The sequence below is a fragment of the Dreissena polymorpha genome, chromosome 2, assembly GCF_020536995.1.
Source record: "Dreissena polymorpha isolate Duluth1 chromosome 2, UMN_Dpol_1.0, whole genome shotgun sequence".
Taxonomy (NCBI): domain Eukaryota; kingdom Metazoa; phylum Mollusca; class Bivalvia; order Myida; family Dreissenidae; genus Dreissena; species Dreissena polymorpha.
Genome location: NC_068356.1, coordinates 106,447,131 through 106,453,599, shown reverse-complemented (window position 1 = coordinate 106,453,599; position 6,469 = coordinate 106,447,131). Strand labels below are relative to the sequence as shown.

Here is a 6,469-nt window from a genome sequence, read left to right as displayed (position 1 = left end):
TGATACCCTTTCATATTGCTAATATTTTCCCTTATTGATATCAATTTCTTTTTTATTCTGTTTTAAGTTGAAAATATGTAAATTGTTTTGATATATTGATAATGTACAGTAAACTTCTCTTGTATGATATTGAGAATCAATCTCAGCTTACGACACCCTATCAGAATATTAATCCATCCTTTAATAGACAAACAAGCACATGTACACACAAGTATATAGTCGATACTGTTGTAGGTCATTTTGTAAGATACTGGTCAACATAATAAAGGCCTCTTGATTAGTACTCCGGAAAACAGAGTTTGAAGAAAGGTGCACTGGATAAACCATGCTGATGTGTTGACCGTTGGTTGATCTGTTGGTTGGTTTTTCAATTAGCATTACATGTCCTTCAAAAGTCTTGGTCTTTTGTTGATAAAGATGGAACTTTATATACTCCAGAACCACTTTGAAACTTTTCAAGTACAAGGTCGTTATTTAACTTCTTCGATCAAATGCAGCATTAAGGAAGTCCAGCCTTGTTGTATCTCATAATCTGTGTCAAAGCAGTATGCAAGGTTTTTAATCACAGTAAGTGATAGCTGTATCTGGCTGTATTAATTTCAATCTCCAATCTGCAATTGCTAGATAGTAACAAATAAAACGCATCATTAACCTTCCACAAGATCAATCAGTTTTTGCCATATTTGAGCACACCTTGGTGGTAACCAATTATATTGTTTCACCTAAAATTTGTTGCATTACAAAAGTTGAATAAATAGTTTTAATTTAAAATATGTCATGGTAACTTGGCTCTGAATAATGAAATATATTACTCTAAGCAGTATCATATTAAGTGAATTTTACTGAACATAACTTGAAGTATGAAGACATAATGACCTTTGGGTAACAGTACCAGCCAACTGTTTTACCTGAGCTGTTGTACATGTATAATTAAGGTAATGCAATGCAAACATATCAATATTCTACAATCTTATGATCTTTATGCTGCGTTATCAAGTTATTTCATAACTGGCAAAATATTGTATTTCTTTGTTGTCCATTGTATTGTTCTTTTTTAAGAAGTTCATTACTGTTCAAACATAACATGTATCTGTGTTCACCTGGTATGTGCAGACCCCGTATTCACAAAACAAATTATGCCTGATGTTCAGACTCAAAATTAAATTGTCTTACATTTGAGGATCAGTTTCACTCGTGGTGTTCACTGAGTTCATTTTAACTGATGATCATATATGTATACTAGATATGTGGACATTTTCACTCTTTTTGCAATTTTCTCAAGTGAAGCAATTGTCTTTAACTCTTTTTCTAGGCCTCATCATAAAACATGCAGTTTCACCTGCAAAAGGAAATAAAGAAGTTATTATAACAACCCAAAAGAATCATTCAATTTATGTAAACTTTGATCCAAACGAACACTGTCATAAATCTGCTTAGCAGTTCAATTTAGGCTATTTTAGTAAAGTTACTAGTCTTGTTGACAATGCACCAAGTTTTTCCAGGGGCTCATCTCGTACATTCCAAACTTGTATCAAATATGTGTGCAGATATTTTATTTCATATATTTTGTAGTACTTTTATAAAGGCAGTTAGTTATCTTTGATGTTCCTTTATGTACTGATCTGTGATATTTTTATATGGTTTGATGATTGTGGTACACGTCTGAAAAGATTAAGAGATTTTAATTACATTTTCATTAATGTGTTGAAAGAAAACATATCAAAGTACATTGGTAGTGACATATAGTATAATTTACCATTGTAGAAAATTGCTTGTGTTATACAATACATGTATACAATACATGTAGCATGAAAAGTTGTAATGATGAACATGAGGTTGTATGGTGTTAATGTTTTGGCTGTGATGTCTTCCTCACTGTAGTTCCTGTTAATGTTGACTTGCTGTTCAGTTCTTTCAACTGCTTTGCAAGTTGGTCTCACGATACCCATGAAACCTCATAACTGAGCACAACTTGTTATGTCTTGTCAAAACATATGAAATCTTGTATTTCTTTCTTGTCCATTTTGATTGAGTTTTTTTTCATGAAACATAAACATAAATCACAGTTTTTGGTTCACTGTAATGCCTATTTTTGCAGTAGCATCTTTAAGTTGTTTGTTACTTGCATATAATATATAGTGACAATAGTTGTCAATTTTTATGTCCATGGAGTTTGGAATGACACAACACAAAGTATGAAACAATTCATGTGACTTTTAAACATAATCATTGCTTTTTATTAATTCAATGTAATTCTGTAAAGAACATAAATTCCCATAATTTTCAACACAAAAAGATAAAAGTGTTAATATATTCTGAGATCAAACATCAAAACAAGATCAAACCTAAAAACTTACATTTAACAAAGGTGAGCCTTCAATGGGTCTCAGCAAGTGCTAGCGTAAAGTGATTGCTTTGTTTATTAGTGCTGAATAACCCTTCAACTGTCCAATCATTGTACGAATTTCATATTAAAATATTTTTGCATATAATCGAGTTCCCATTAGGACCGACGAAAATTGTTTATTAAAATGTAGCTTATTGGAAATCAGAAAAAGTGTTTTATCTTAACTTTTTATGTCCCCCACTATAGTAGTGGGGGACATATTGTTTTTGCCTTGTCTGTTGGTCTGTTGGTCTGTCTGTTGGTCTGTTTGCGCCAACTTTAACATTTTGCAATAACTTTTGTTATATTGAAGATAGCATCTTCATATTTGGCATGCATGTGTATCTCATGGAGCTGCACATTTTGAGTGGTGAAAGTTCAAGGTCAAGGTCATCCTTCAAGGTCAGAGGTCAAATATATGTGGCCCAAATTGATTATTTTATAAATACTTTTGCAATATTTAAGATAGTAACTTGATATTTGGCATGCATGTGCATCTCATGAAGCTGCACATTTTGAGTGGTGAAAGGTCAAGGTCATCCTTCAAGGTCAGAGGTCAAATATATGTGGCCCAAATCACTTATTTTATGAATACTTTTGCAATATTGAAGGTAGCAACTTGATATTTGGCATGCATGTGTATCTCATGGAGCTGCACATTTTGAATGGTGAAAGGTCAAGGTCATCCTTCACAAGGTCAAAGTCATCCTTCAAGGTCACATCTTGTTGTTTTTTAAATAAAAATATATGTATCTATATGTAAAATTTTTATATTTTATTAATTGTATTCATGCCAATATAAATGTTTTATATGCTTGAAAGTCATAAACGTGTATTAGTCAACCATATTACTTGATAACAATCACTAATCACTTTGTACATGTTTTTCTGGTCACTCAGATCAGATTTGGTGTATACTGTGTATGTATTGAGAAATTGTATAAAGTTCTTTATGCACATGAGGCTGCAATATGTTTGGAGCCACCATTGTTCCAATCACTACGACATATAATTAGTTTCTTAGACTCACTAAATAGTGAAGAATTTTTAATTATAGCTGCAATTTCCAGCTATATATTTTTTTATTGAATTATACTTATATTTAAGTTGTCTTGTGCTGTGGGGGGAAGCTGGAGTACCTAGAGGGAACCCCACCTAGTACTTAACCTTAGGACCACCTACTCAACTCACATGTGCAGGTCATGGGAATTAAACCTGGCTTTTAAGGTGAGAAGCATGTGTAATATCCGGAAAGCCCAACTGGTATACGCTCACAATGCTTAGGTTTCTGTTGCTACAAGAGGCAGCAGTGGGTGAAACATTTTATCACAGAACATAGTTAGATCAATAGAGAAACATAGTATGACAATATATTGTAACAAGGTCCAATGTTTGTCTTGTTCACCAGTACAGTAGCATTGCAAGCATAGCACACATGCCCAGCATCAGAACAAGTTGTGCTCAATTTCACATTGCTCTCTGTGAATGTTACTGATATTTCATCTCTCACCTTAATATTTGTAAGTGTGGGTCTTTATATTCCAAGATTTACTTGATAATCATAATCAGCATTCACAGTACATTTAATAATTTTATAGGGACTTTTTTGTTTAAGCATTCACTTTTAACCATCGTAGTTTGATTAAAAATATGATTTCATGTCTTGTTCTTTTTAGCTCACCTGTCACGAAGTGACATGGTGAGCTTATGTGACCGTGTGATGTCCAGCGTCCGTTGTGTATGCGTGCGTGTGTGCGTGCGTCCGTCCATCAACAATTTGTTGAGGTCACAGTTTTTTATCAAATCTTTATGAAATTTGGTCAGAATGTTTATCTTGATGAAATCTGGGTTGGGATTGTATTTGGGTCATCTGGGGTCAAAAACTAGGTCAAAAACTAGGTCAAATAATAGAAAAACCTTGTGTAGACAATAGAGGTTGCAGTTTTCATCCAATCTGTATGAAATTTGGTCAGAATGTTTATTTTGATTAAATCTGGGTTGGGATTGTATTTGGGTCATCTGGGGTCAAAAACTAGGTCACTAGCTCAAAAACTAGGTCAAATAATAGAAAAACATTGTGTAGACAGTAGAGGTCACAGTTTTCATCCAATCTTTATGAAATTTGGTCAGAATGTTAATCTTGATGAAATCTGGGTTGGGATTGTATTTGGGTCATCTGGGGTCAAAAACTAGGTCACTAGGTAAAAAACTAGGTCAAATAATAGAAAAACCTTGTGTAGACAGTAGAGGTCACAGTTTTCATCCAATCTTTATGAAATTTGGTAAGAATGTTTATCTTGATGAAATCTGGGTTGGGATTGTATTTGGGTCATCTGGGGTCAAAAACTAGGTCACTTGGTCTAAAACTAGGTCAAATAATAGAAAAACCTTGTGTAGACAATAGAGGTCGCAGTTTTCATCCAATCTTTATGAAATTTGGTCAGAATGTTTATCTTGATGAAATCTGGGTTGGGAATGTATTTGGGTCATCTGAGGTCAAAAACTAGGTCACTAGGTCAAATAATAGAAAAACCGTCAACAATTTGTTTGTGTAGACAGTAGAGGTCACAGTTTTCATCCAATCTTTATGAAATTTGGTCAGAATGTTTATCTTGATGAAATCTTGGTTGGGATTGTATTTGGGTCATCTGGGGTCAAAAACTAGGTCACTAGATCAAATACTAAGTCACTAGGTCAAAAACAAGGTCACTTGGTCAAATAATAGAGAAACCTTGTATAGACAATAGAGGTCACAGTTTTCATCCAATCTTTATGAAATTTGGTCAGAATGTTTATCTTGATGAAATCTGGGTTGGGATTGTATTTGGGTTTTCTGGGGTCAAAAACTAGGTCACTAGGTCAAATAATAGAAATACCTTGTGTAGACATTAGAGGTCACAGTTTTCATCCAATCTTTATAAAATTTGATCAGAATGTTTATCTTGATGAAATCTGGGTTGGGATTGTATTTGGGTCACTTGGGGTCAAACACTAGGTCACTAGGTCAAATGATAGATAAACCTTGTGTAGACAATAGAGGTCACAGTTTTCATCCAATCTTTATGAAATTTGGTCAGAATGTTTATCTTGATAAAATCTGGGTTGGGATTGTATTTGGTTAGTCAGGTGAGCGATTCAGGGCCATTATGGCCCTCTTGTTTAAGACTGTGGTTAATGCATATAAGGACAAATCCAGGAACATATTGCCAATGTTCTCAAACTGGAATGGTGATCATTCCTTTAATAAAACTGAATATACCTTTATTTGTTCACATTGTGTGAAGTCAATATTCTGCTGACTACCACAGTGAACCTTTTGGTAGCTTTATAGTCCCTTTTCATGGATTTTTATGCTCCCCCAAAATTTATTTTGGGGGGAGCATATAGTCGCCGCTTCGTCTGTCCCTGTGTCTGTCAGTGCACAATTTTTGTCCAGGCTATTTCTCAGCAACTAATGACTGGAATTCAATGAAACTTTATGGGAAGCTTCACTACTATCAGCGGGTTCTGGTCGGATGATTTTTCACAGAGTTATGGCCCTTTGAAATTTTTCCATTTACTGTACATATAGTGCAATTTTTGTCCGGGCTATTTCTCAGCAACTAATGACTGGAATTCAATGAAACTTTATGGGAAGCTTCACTACCAAGAGATGTGCATATTATCAGCGGGTTCTGGTCGGATGATTTTTCACAGAGTTATGGACCTTTGAAATTTTTGAAATTTTCCATTAACTGTACATATAGTGCAATTCTTGTCCGGGCTATTTTTCAGCAACTTATTACCGGAATTCAATGAAACTTTATGGGAAGCATCACTACCAAGAGGAGATGTGCATATTATCAGCGGGTTCTGGTCGGATGATTTTTCACAGAGTTATGGCCCTTTGAAATTTTCTTTAAAAAAAATTTCGTCCCCCAAACTACTGTGCCCTCAAGACGTTTCCTTTTATCTAAATATATAGTGCAATATTGTGACAAAAAAAACTTTGGGGAGCATCACACGTCTTCGACGGTTTCTTGTTCAAACTATTTTCACATCAGTCAATTTTAATTCCTGTGTTGTGTGTTTTTCACACCATGT

General features: G+C 34.3%; 1 long non-coding RNA gene across 1 annotated transcript; it reads left to right on the top strand.

Moving 5' to 3' along the window:
* Positions 1-4,201: 4,201 nt before the first annotated feature.
* Positions 4,202-5,726, top strand: LOC127868392 (uncharacterized). Its single transcript, XR_008044109.1, has 3 exons — positions 4,202-4,321; positions 4,479-4,736; positions 5,052-5,726. It is a non-coding gene; the product is annotated as an uncharacterized LOC127868392 (long non-coding RNA).
* Positions 5,727-6,469: the final 743 nt, after the last annotated feature.